The sequence below is a fragment of the Eleginops maclovinus genome, chromosome 15 (genome assembly GCF_036324505.1).
Source record: "Eleginops maclovinus isolate JMC-PN-2008 ecotype Puerto Natales chromosome 15, JC_Emac_rtc_rv5, whole genome shotgun sequence".
Taxonomy (NCBI): domain Eukaryota; kingdom Metazoa; phylum Chordata; class Actinopteri; order Perciformes; family Eleginopidae; genus Eleginops; species Eleginops maclovinus.
This window is the reverse complement of record NC_086363.1, coordinates 2,550,790-2,563,738: the sequence shown is the minus strand read 5'-3', so window position 1 is coordinate 2,563,738 and position 12,949 is coordinate 2,550,790.

Genomic DNA, 12,949 nt, shown 5'->3' with positions numbered 1-12,949 from the left:
ATGTGGCATGCACTGCTTGTATAGAATAAGGACACCTGGATCTAAGCATGGACTTTAAGCAAGTGAAATAGCATCTTGAAAACTACGGGATAATCTTTGATAATTTAGAAATATTTTAAGATATGAATATTGTTCATTTTTATCAGTGTATCAGACAAAATCACTCTAATTATTGCTAGGAAAACAATACATTGAAAACCATTTTGATAAACAATCAATGACTCTTAATGAGGCACCAATAGTTATGCTGCTTTTTCTCTATTTTATATAACTGAATTCTACGTGTTGCACTCGAAAACAAGCAATTTAAAGATTTCTTTAACAGTTTATACACTGAATTAATCCAATAATAAAAAGATAATAGATCTTGATTAGTTGAACCCCTAATCTGAATGTAATCTACAGTGATTTCAAACTGTATACGTAAATACTGGGTTTTTTTTGGGTGGTTTTTAACGCAAAAATGTCACAAATCGCCCCAAAAAATGACCTCTTTCCATGGAAAATAGAAAGTCTCTCAGGTGTTTAAAACCTTCTTTCTTGTATTTAATTGAATGCACATTTGAAGCACACTGGAGCGGCTCCATGTTGAATGTAATTAATCGTATTTGAAGTATGTTTACTCAAACATGGCCTTTAACGTACAACATATAGATGGATATTTTGATCAATATGCTAACTGAAATAGCCACCTTCACTGTTACCTGAAGACTTCTCCGTTTGTTTCGGACTTTTATGAACCATGATCTTATGGTGTAAGCAGAGATTTTGAAAAAACATCACCATGCCTGTGTCAACAAAAGAAAATGTAAACTTCACACCCGTGGCTGCTGAGAGGGAGAAGAGGGGAAGGGCTGCTCCGATGAATGAGGGGAACGACGGCTATTTGAAGCCACTCAACTCTTTCTCTCCCTGTTCCCATGCAGCTGTCATCGACAACTGCTCTTCAACTCAGTGTGAGCACACACACGCACGCACACACACACACACAAATACACGCTTTTAGTGCTTAGTGTGGACCACTAACTATTTGTTCCTTGTGAGGACCATCACTTCAACTGGAGCTAGACATTAAAAAAATATAGATTTTACTGACAGAAAAAAGGTAGGGTAGAAAAGGTACACATACAAGACAAAAACTAAGTAAGAATCATTTTAAAAGTAAGATCAAAGTCACAAATATTGAAAAAGCAACCAGTAAAGAATAAATCAATATGTTGTTAAAAGTATATATCACACATTGTTATTGCACAACAGTGTAGGTAACCTCAACCAACTCAGCAACAAAAACACAGCGGTATATAGAAAGCACACACATCTATCAAATATTAAATTCACCAGCCCTTTCCAATGTGCAACCAACGGCCCCTCAAGGCCAACAGACTCCTTTTAAAATATATATATATATATCTTACTTTTGCAGAACAATGGAGCGCTGCACAATCGATTAGTTCATTTGTATTTGTAGTGTAATTTTGCTGTTTTAAAAGGTAAGTTGTGATTGACAAAAGTTACACAATAACCCAAACAAACAAACAAACAGATCAATGCAACAGCAACACCAGCTTTCTAAAACTGCCTTTGTCAATGGAGTCTGGTGAATCTGAAGAGAGCTTTATCTTCCTATCAGAAGCGAATACAATTGTTTACATTGCTTCACTTCTGTGTTGTTAGTCCTGTCTGATAAGTAACTCCTGCGACCCCACTTCAAACCATCCAAACAATCCCTTCCACACACACACACACACACACACACACACACACACACACACACACACACACACACACACACACACACACACACACACACACACACACACACACACACACACACACACACACACACACACACACACACACACACACACACACACACACACACACACACACTGTCCCTTTAAGCTGTTTTTCGAGCCAAGCCTATAAACCTTAAAAAAGGGAACATTTAATGCGAGCTGGATCCTGTCCTACTGGGACAACTGGTGTGATATAAGTGGAGGGCACAGAGGACGGACACACACACACGACACACACACGACACACACGACACACACGACACACACACACACACACACACACACACACACACACACACACACACACACACACACACACACACACACACACACACACACACACACACACACACACACACACACACACACACACACACACACACACACAGGCCTGTCAAAAGGTAATTTGCGAGTGTTTAGGCATGTGTCTATTTCGATACTAACTGTTCCAACTCAATCATCATTTTATTGCTTCGTCAACTACTACTTACTTACTTCTACTAATACTAAGTTAGAAGAGCAAAACTATAATCACCTTTCTGTTAATTATCGGCTCTGCAGCTTTAGCCTGATGCAGCAGCTCTTGCAATTGAATAAATCCCTTGATTTAATTACATTAATGCACTTAGACTTTGAGTATTGCATTAGCACAAATGGGTATTTTTCCTCCAAAATTAGAGCACTTTGCTAGTATTGGAAAATGGGCTGTCGACATTTCTCTTTGCATGTGTCCTTGATCAAGATGGCAAGCCGAAAAAAACCAAATTCTTGATGAGCAGACCAGAGCGTGAATGAAAATACAATAATGAAGAGTTCTATGTTGATGAAACAAAAACAGAATGGTCTGGTAAGCTCTCCTCGAAATGGTTTTAATTGACATAAAAAAAGTGTTTCTGTAGGCTAAATGGAAGAAGGGTTTGCTAAAGGGTTTGCTTTATATCTATAAAAATATAATGTCCTCAAGTTCAAGAGTCAGAATAAAAGTCCTGATAATACAGGTGAGGCAGCTTTTGGCCCTGTGGATAAAAGCCATTCAGAGAGCATTAGAGTTCTCCGATGCTTTTATTGCTTTGGGAAACTCTTCAACTGGAATGGCACATATAACCTTTAACAGTCAGAAGATTTAAGTCAATATTTCATGTTGACACTTGGCTTTTGAGATATTTATCTGCTGTAGAGATTGTACATTTTCAACCGTGCGATGGTTTTATATTATTCTCTTAAATAAAGCCAATAAAGTGTGGTTGGCCCAGTAGGCGTATAGGTTTCTGTGCATGGAAAGGGTCTGCAAAGACAAAAATCCCAAAGCTCCCTCCAAAGACCTAGAATCCTGACATCACTGTGTAACATCGCGCTCCTATTGGCTAACGCTCCAAGACATTGTACGTGATAGGCTAAGGGGCGGGACATCTCTGAGCGGTTGACCAATCACCACAGAGCCAGCCAGCTAACCAATCAGAGCAGCCTGGGCTCTGGTTTCAGACAGAGGGGGAAAAGAGGTGCTGCAGCACAGAAAGTATGAGAGAAATAAAGAGCTTTCTGAACATTAGAGCATGGACATATTGATATAAACTAAAAGTGAGCTTCCTGTTGAGATAACAATTAGCCATTGTGAATCAAATTAGATTCACTTGTGCCTGCCCTGCAAGCAATAACAGGCTTTAATTATTCCCTATTATATTCCTACAAAGCTAATGAGGCTTCAACATTCAAGTTTCAATATGCCTTTCACATGGAAAGAAAGGAAGGTCAGCAGGTGCTCTGAGTCTTTTGTTTTGAACACAGTTAAACAACATACAGTTAATTTCAGCCACATGTTCTGTTTCTCAGAAGCTGAAGGCGTGTGTTTGCATTTGTTTCAGCTGAGAGCGAGACAGCTGAGGATTAATATCGACTTCTGACTTCTGCGATGACGGACATGAGAAAGGTGGAGAGGTGCTGTCTCGGTTTCTCTCTTATTTTCCTCGTTGGAGGGGCAAAAAATTCAATAAATACACAAGAGTTCATTTAGACATTGAGCTTTGCTCAGAGTGTGAAGCACAAGGACAGCGCTCCAACACATTGAACGTGATAGACTAAGGGGCGGGACATCTCTTAGTGGTTGACCAGTCACAACAGAGCTAACCAATCAGAGCAGACTGGGCTCTGGTTTCAGACAGAGGGTGAAAAGAGGTGCTGCAGCACAGGCAGTATGAGAAACATAAAGAGCTTTTTGAACATTAAAGGAGACATGTCCCAGGAGAGACACTTCATACTGATATGAAGCTGAACGTCAGCAGGAGAGGACGATGTAAATAATAAAAAGGCAATTATCAAATATTTTAAACCCATCAATCAAATGACTCGATGCAACTTGAAAGGGATCACTTGAAGTGACAGCCCCACAAAGGAAAGTCACCAACCCTGCAGCTTTTACTTTTTAGCGTTTTTTAGCTCATTGTTTTGGTTTTACGCCACATTTACTTTCTGCATCGTCACTCTCGTGTGTGTCCAGCAGTTGTTTTTAAGAAAAAGACTCCGCTATTTTTCTTCCTGAAAGCAGTGAATCGATGCAACAGGTTCAGGCTTGTGCTCCAGGAGCCCAGACGGAGGGATCAACGATACCAAACAAAAAGAAATCAATGAAATTACAACTCATTATCACAGCATTATTCAGGACATATCACAGGTTTAACAACACATATTTTGTTAGAGGATCTAAGAATTAACTGGACAGCCTTTCTTTTTGAAAATAAATAAGAATAAAAATACTGAAATTAAAGATTAAAAGGCTCACACATTATCTTTAATTCACAAAAACACATTTATTTGGGTGCCAATTTGTGCGAGAGAAAGACATTAAACAAGTTTGGAAGGATTCAATTAAAGTCTGTCATTTATTCATCTCATTTAATCTGTAACTGTTAATAGAATATTGCAGTCATACTTCCACTCCAATGTGCCTTCCTTTTTCTAACAAAATCCTTGTTTGGTTCGAGAAACTGAAGGACAGAAGTCTTTCAGTTTGAAACGTTTTGAACATGTTTATATGCAAGTGCAGCAATAATTCTTACAGAGCACTCTAAGTGTTTGTTGTCTACTTGATATGAAGTCTGGTATGTGCCCGACATTCATTTACACCTTCACATGACAGCATGAACATCTCTTCAAGGTAAAATAAAAAAACACTTCTACTTTTCAGCCTCGCCCCGTGTCTCATCCCTCCATCCTTTGGTTCATGCTCTCTGTCTTTAGAGCAGATCAGAGCTAAGTGAAGCTATCGGGTTTCTCCCGAATGTTTGCAGGAGAGACGGAGCGGAACAGCCCTTTAACAATGCAGAGTGAATCCTCCTGCTCTGTTCTGCAACATTCCCAACATTTCTACTTTGAGTTTTTTGCAACAGCATTTGTGGCAAGAAGAAAGAGACCAAGGGAGAGAGTGATGGACATTATGTTGAAGCTCATAGGAAGAAAGAGGAACGTAGGGCACAGAGGGAGGGAAATAAAGACCTTAAACACCATTAAAACGAGACACTACAGCAGACAATATAATTGTAATTTGAGAGATGGTTGGCCTCCAAAGCAGTGGTAGTGTATTGAAAACAACCAGGCCACACGTTAAGATTTTTAGCTTTCATTTAACTTGATTTTTTTGCCTCGGATATAATCATAAATCTATAATTTCACTATTTTAGTTTGAACCTTTTTGCGACTACAACTGTTACTTCTGTGACTGTGGTATCTTTAAAGCACTTTGAATAGCATGGAGGAGTGTGTGGGAGAGAAGCTCCCTCTGGATTTTAGCCTTTCAAGACCATTTACATGCACACAAAAATGCCCCCTTTATGTTATTTTCTCCTCCATGTGCATATTGACTTAATTATATACTTTCTGTATGAATACCTAGGGTGTAGGTGAAGATATGACTGATTTTAAAGGCTTTTCTAATTATCTACATATATTTTCCGTGAAGTCAGGTAATTAGAGTCACAGGGATTTTCCTGACAACGAAAATCAGAGGGGAAATTCTCGCCAAAACCTTCATCCGTCAACAGCTTCAATCCACACAATATCAGCCTTCAAACATCAGTCCAACATCAGCATTCGTATATTTTGAGTGTGTGTGAAGTTGGAATGACATTTTGGAGAAAAACTAACGTCAAAGACTTTCAGTTTCAGTCTCAGGATGCAAGATGACAAACAATCATTGATACGCTGCATTAAAAAATCATGCTTGATGTGCTTCCCCTGAGCCAAAACAATTAAGCAACTAAACGTGCGATTTGTTGGAGTGGAGTGGAAACGTAGCTGTGGTTCTTGTTATCCTAGGCTCTGAGTGCCAGGACTGTCAGCTGTGGGTTAAAACAAACAAACGCTGGTGCTGAGCTGACTTTAACTGAGGTTTGTTTACCTCCAACACGCTTGATTTCTATCGATTTCAACTGGACGAGAAGTGGAAACTGTAAGAGTGTGAACAGATGCACAAATTGCTCCAAAAGGTTCTGCAAGAAATGGCTTTAATTTCCTAGTCCTAAGCTCAGCGCTGTAATGTGTAAAACACATTTACTTATGAAGAATTATGAGGTACTCGTACTTAACCAGAGGATTTTCATTTGTACTAATAACTTTCTTTTATATGTGCTATTTTCAGTTCATTTTTAACAAGTGTACTTCTAAAAAGAGGTGGGGCAGCAGTAGGGATATGCCCACAGCGTAAATGACACCAATGGAGGGAAGGATCTAGAGAGTTCCTCACAATTGTCGGATTAAGTATCACCTCTTTCAAACGTCAACAGTGCCTCGCACAATAAAGCCCCGCACACACTTGAGCAGAGAGCTTTCCGCGTCTCAGCCTGGACCTCGGACTACTGGGAGGTAACCCTAAACAAACACAGACTTACCTGGCCAGGTAACCTGAGAGCAGACCCACCTTGAACCCCCTTTCCTCCTTAACCCTCTTCCCCCCCCCCCCACTGCTACACAATTTCCTGCCAGCAAGCATTAGCAACCACCATGGGGCCTCAGGGTGAGTGTGTGTGTGTTCTGGATGGAGCTGAGGACCAGGGGGAAAAAAGAGAAGAGGGGATGCAGAGTGATTGGTGAGGTGTGAAGACGAGCAAATCTGGTTGGACAGGTAATCTATGGCCAGGAGAAGAAGTGGAGTGAAAGAAGGAGTTTAAAGAGGATTTCTCTTTTGTCCAAAGTGTTTTAGACGAGGGGCAGCAGTCGCCTAAAGGTTAGAGATCAGAGGATCGTTGGTTCAAATCCCGCAAATCCCAAAACCTGTGAGGAATGTTTGAGTTGGGAATTAAAAACGTATCATCTTTAAGGAAATTACAGCTGGGGAAGAGCTAGATGATTTAAGGTGCACTGGTCTCAACCAGACTGGAGGTTAATGCAGAGTTTCTCAGCTGAAGGAAGGGAAGAGGAAGGAGTTTAAAAAGTTCTACACAGACTTTTGTTTTAACAGCTTTAGAAGTAAGTACGATCTTGTTCTTAAGAAATGTATTGAAGGAGTAGTGCAAAGTAGTCCTCCCAATTGGAAAAACCCACGTAAAGTAGCATTATTTATTATTGAGAACCACCGTATCCTAAATTAGTTTTAAAATAAGGCTTTTGACTTAATGTTGGTTCTACTACGAGGTAAATGTCTTTGCTTTGAGATGAATAAAAGATTCCTGACTCACTATTCTCCATTAAAGTGAACACAAACACTGACCAAAGTTTGTCGATCAACCTCCAACCTGAGTCCTGAAGTCGTGCGTTGAGCTTCGGCCTCCGGGTCTCTGCGTCCGGACTGTGGGAGAACAGGTGGGCATAGTTTCTGTCAAACAGAGGGAGATTGATGGAGTGGGTTAGAGCGCCGGCCGGGGGTATTCTCTTACAGCAGAGGCAGAGTCTGAGACAGCTGGACCCTGTACACTGGACCCTGTGTGTGCACGTGTGCATATTTGTGCAGCACCATGTATATCATATATATATATATATATAGTTATATATATATATATATATGCGTGTGCTCATCCATACGGAGATGCATTGTGTTCTTCCTGAAACAACAGGAGATATGAAAAGACAAAGTTTTGGACATGATCTCTATCTGACAAGTTTGATTTACACATTAAAGGGTATGAACATGAAGTGGTGTACCTCGAGGCTCTATTCTCCGGCCTCTTTCATTCAAAATCAACATCGATTTTCTTTCGTAGATAATGGAAACCATCTTATATCTTATAATGCAGGAAATCATGGATTTACATATCAATGTCACCAGCTGATTAAAGTCAAGTGAAAAAAATCCAAGTGACTGATAGGATGTGCGAAACTTTGCTCCTGTTGAAAAATTATAAAAGAAACGATTGATTTCATGCCTTGTTTTTGACAGGTGCTATTCCCCTCATGTATCCCCGCCCCTTTCCCCTCTTCTAGTTGAAATGCATTTGTGTTAGTTCTTCCAGTTTCATACGAGCAGCTCGGCTCACAATACATTTGATTTGGGATCATTCACAGCTACAGTCTGTTACAGACTTACAAGCTAGTTAGCAAACTTCACATAATTGGTGACTTAAATTGGAAGTTTTATTAGACACCCTTATGTTAAAGTTGCAGTGTGGATCTGTGTGTAATTATAAGACTGATGTGCTCTCATACAGCCAGCAGCTTCTCACAGCTCCAAACATGGATCTAAATGACTTAAAATGCATTATTTGGATAGATTTACCACATATTGGTAATCTAAATGGAAAGTTTCTTGCCTGAAAAGTGCTAAAACTTATTGACAGTCTATTAAAAAGCTTAAAAATGCATGTAAAGGTTGATATGAAGCTGGCAACGGAGCCTATGCGCTAACCGGAAGAACCAACGCAAAATAAGGCAATGTGGAAGAGCCCTAGAGAAAGCAAAGTATAAGGTGCATACAAATAACTTTGCCTTTCTTAAACATAAGTAAATATTGGTTTAAACTGATCTTCTCCGTTTTAACACCCTCTTGGTTTCCTGCCATGATGTCCAAAACAGGGACAAAGGTTTCTATAACAAGCACTCATCCAAAGAGGAAATAGTTTCCTTTTTGAGTGCAGAGGAGTTCGAAAAGTTTCGCACAATAGCGCTTTAATTATTTTACTTTTTATCCCGAGGACAAAGAAGTGAAGATCCAGTTGGGGGTTTTGAGGGTCGAAAGCACGGTTTCACTCTATTTTTCACGTCCATGTGCAACAGTTGTAAAAGTCCATGTGTACACAGAGGATAAAATACCTGTACTGTGTGTAGTGTTAGAGGCATGTGTTTAATCACACATCCTTCGAAAAACCACAGTGCCGTACAATGGTCCAGTCAAGGGCAAGTCACTCAGGCAAAGCTTTAATCAAAGGAAAAATGCTTTCAATTTAACGGACAATGTTTATAAAAAAATGTTGCTCAATTTACCATAGTGGGCTCTGATGTACCGCCATTCTCCGTCCATCTGCCGGGGCCGTCAGTCCAATGAGTCTGTAATTGAAAACGCACAAAGAGCTGACACTCGGATGGAGAAATAAATGAGATTTTCTTGCACATAATACAAAGTGACCATGACAAGTTTTTCCGGGGTTTGATCGGGTTGTTGGTCAGGAGAAAAAAAGCCTCACATTGATTACCACAGAAGGCCGTCACACTGCAAGTGAAGATACATAAAGATTAATGAAGATCAACACTTTACCCGCACATTGGCATCATGCAGGGGGAATAACTCGTGCATTTAAGTAAACAAAAGCAGATTGAGAAGTAAATATAACTGATATCAACAATGTGTCCTAGATGTTTGAACATTTGCTAACAGCGTTTATTTTTCTTTTAGCTGTATGATTGCACATTACTTCTTAAGTTTCTTACATTTTTCTGCCGGTTAAAGTGTTTTGGGGGTTTCTTTCTTGTACAAATCAAGAGTCTTGGGACAGAGATTGTAAAGCCCCTTGAAGCATGTTTTTGATTTGTGATTTTAGGTGACTTGATTTGATACACAGTGTTACGTCCCCACCAAGGTCTAGGGGACCAGGGGACAATAACACACACCAACCAATAACGGAGGGAGTCGGAGTGACAGTTAACATGTGTTTATTAGGCTTTTGAGTGAGGAGGAGGAGGAGGAGGAGGAGGAGGAGGAGGAGGAGACGAGGGAGATTGTGCCAAACAAAAGAAATGAATATAGCAGAACAAGGCCGATCTCCAAATCTATCCTTAAAAAAAAATACCCTCGCTCTCTGCACTTCTAAGGATGGAACAAACCAAAATACAGGGGTGGCAACAACCCACTAACCTAGTGTGTCTAACCAGGTTTTACCTACGTGATGACATGTAGAGGGTTCCCCAAACTTACCTAACGCCTCCACCCCCCCCCACCCATATACACATTCAAACTAAACAGAAACACGACTCCCTCTAGAATCAGACAGTACAAAAATGGTCATGCAGGCTATGGTGACAGCAGCAGGCCCAGGTCAGAGATAGAGAGCATCCTGGTTGCTTCCTTTATGATCAGCCCTGCCTGCTGATTGGCCAGCTGAGGGTGAGGGGATCCCAATCAGCCATCAGTCTCAGGTGCTCCAGCAGGTACCGATCAGCTGCTGATTAGCTGCATTGAAGAGAGGGGGAGAAGAGAAAAGAGTAGGAAGGAAAACACAGCACACGTACAACATGCCTGGCATGTAACACACAGCTACACGACTACACGTGTTAGACTGTCACATTAATCACATTAGTGTCCATTGTAGAGTCATTTTGCAGCGTTTATGCATTTGGTTGTGTTTTCTGTATATTTTTTGCAAATGTATTTTGTGTTTTGTCATAAAAGCAAATGTTTATCCTATTGTTTTTGTTTAATTTTACCTATATGCAGCTTTTGATTCTCAAAAATGTGTATTTTCCTACTCCTGAGAGTATGAAAAGTAGAATATCAGGCTTAATTTAAGCGGAACACATTCATTTGTTTGCCTTGAAATGAAAACTACTCTAAAGAGATTTAATTGCTGATTTTTTAATAAATAAAATGAGTTTTGTTTGACCTTTCTTTTTCCTGAAATGTGTTTTTCAGAGGAATACTGGCAACAATTAAAGCATAACAAATAATCTTGTTTTCAGGCACATGCAGCTGTAATTGGGTACTGAAATTATAAAACAAAAATATTTGACCTTTCTTTAAATGTTCTCTGGACTACTGTCGTAAATAGCTGAAAAATTACACAAGCACTACGAAAGCATAAAAGAAAAGTGAAAAGTTATTAAGTGTTTGAAGCTGATCCAGCCGTAACAAATAAATAAATAATTATTTTTATTTGACCTTTCCTTAAAAAACTTGGAATTGGATTTGTGTTTTTTTTAGGGAATTCAGACCAAAAAGGCAGAATAATTAACCAAACCCGTAAGAGGATAAAAGAGATATAGAAAAAGAAAAAGAATGAAAAATAAATACGTGTTTCAAGCACATCCAGCTGTAATATAGTGGAAAGAGAGACGTGTTTTTCAAGGGAATTCTGACCCGCATAATTACACAAACCAGTACAAAAACACAAAACAGTTATTACATTTTCTTTATAAAATACTAAATAAAAGTGAAGCACATCCAGCTGCATAAAACTGTGAATGAATTGTTATTATTTGACCTTTCTTTGAAACTCTGAAAATTGAAATGTGTTTTTCAAGGAAATTCTGACCAAATGGGCAACGTAATTACACAAAGCATTAAAAACATAAAAGTGCTGGACAAGGTTAAAAAAAAGGAAGAAAATATGAATTGAAAGAATAAATATTGAAGCACATCCAGCTGCGACAAACTGCACGTGTTAATTAACTAAAATTAATTCCCCAGAAGGAAAAATGTCCTATATTCTGAGCGATGCAGCTGCAGAAAGCTCCTATAAAGAGAGTGAGACGTCTCTGGATTGAGGTCTGAAGGTGGGATATCGATCGAGTGACAAACCTTGCACACACATGCATGATCTCTCACACACACACACACACACACACACACACACACACACACCTCTCGCCTGCCATCTCCGGTGTGAAGTATTGACGTGATACCACTTCATGAAGCAGACTGACCTTGCAGTTCCCTGGAACAAAAACAATACACAGAGTCTCTTACTGAAACAATTATCACTGACAGACGAGAATCACGGGGAAAAAATAACGATTATTTCTCTGCTTTTGTTACGGGACTGGAAATATTACTTTAAATTGTTAAGAGTCCATTAAAAGGATTTTTCATACAGTAATGATGTGTTATGCGGAGTTTAAAGACCCTATTTCTTTATTTGCAGATCAATTTAGAACAAGGAAAGGACACATATTCAAGCAAAAACACAAAAGCTGAGGATATGCTTTTATTTTGAAAATCAGCTTTGGTTTTAGTGACTATAGCCAACAATAGTTAGTCAATACCTAATCTGTTTGGTTCACATTGACATTTCCCTGTTTTTTGTCTGCTTTCTCCTTGCTTTTGAGGTAAAATGTATTGTCACAGGAACATAAGACAGTCTTTTATCGAAGGTATGAAAGTAGGAGCATCGTTTCTCTGAACATCCCTCTGCTTTTGTTTGGAAGAAGGTAAAGGGACCAAAATATATTACTTTAAATTGTTATGCAAACTAAAGAGTTCTTTGAAAGTCCATTTGAAGGATTTTACATCCATTTGCAGGTAGGGTCCTAGAAATAAAGCAAATACACAAATTGTTGAGAGATATTCTGTTTAATTCACATTGAGGGATCCCTGGCGTTTGCCTCCTTTCTCCTTGGTTTTTAGGGGTAAAATGTACTTTGAGATGAAGAAAGTGTGATTTTATTTGGGAACATATTAGCCTCTTACGTCTGCCTTTCATATAATTTCCTCTTTATGATTAAATAGACTATTAGTACATAACATTTAAAAAAGTAAGAACAAATGTAAGAATATCTTGCTTTTTGTGCACAAATCCTCCACCAACACTGAACAGGTGATTATAATTGTGGGAATTGTTATGAAAAGCTTCATTATGCTTCATATCCTTGACATTAACCTGTGGACTTCATCAGGTTATCCTTTCATTCTCAAATCAGCGACAGCACCCTCTGCAGGTCATCACTAGTTATTACATGCGTATTGATTTATATTTGTTTAGATTAGATTGATCCCAATTTGTAATCAACAGTAAAAACATAGA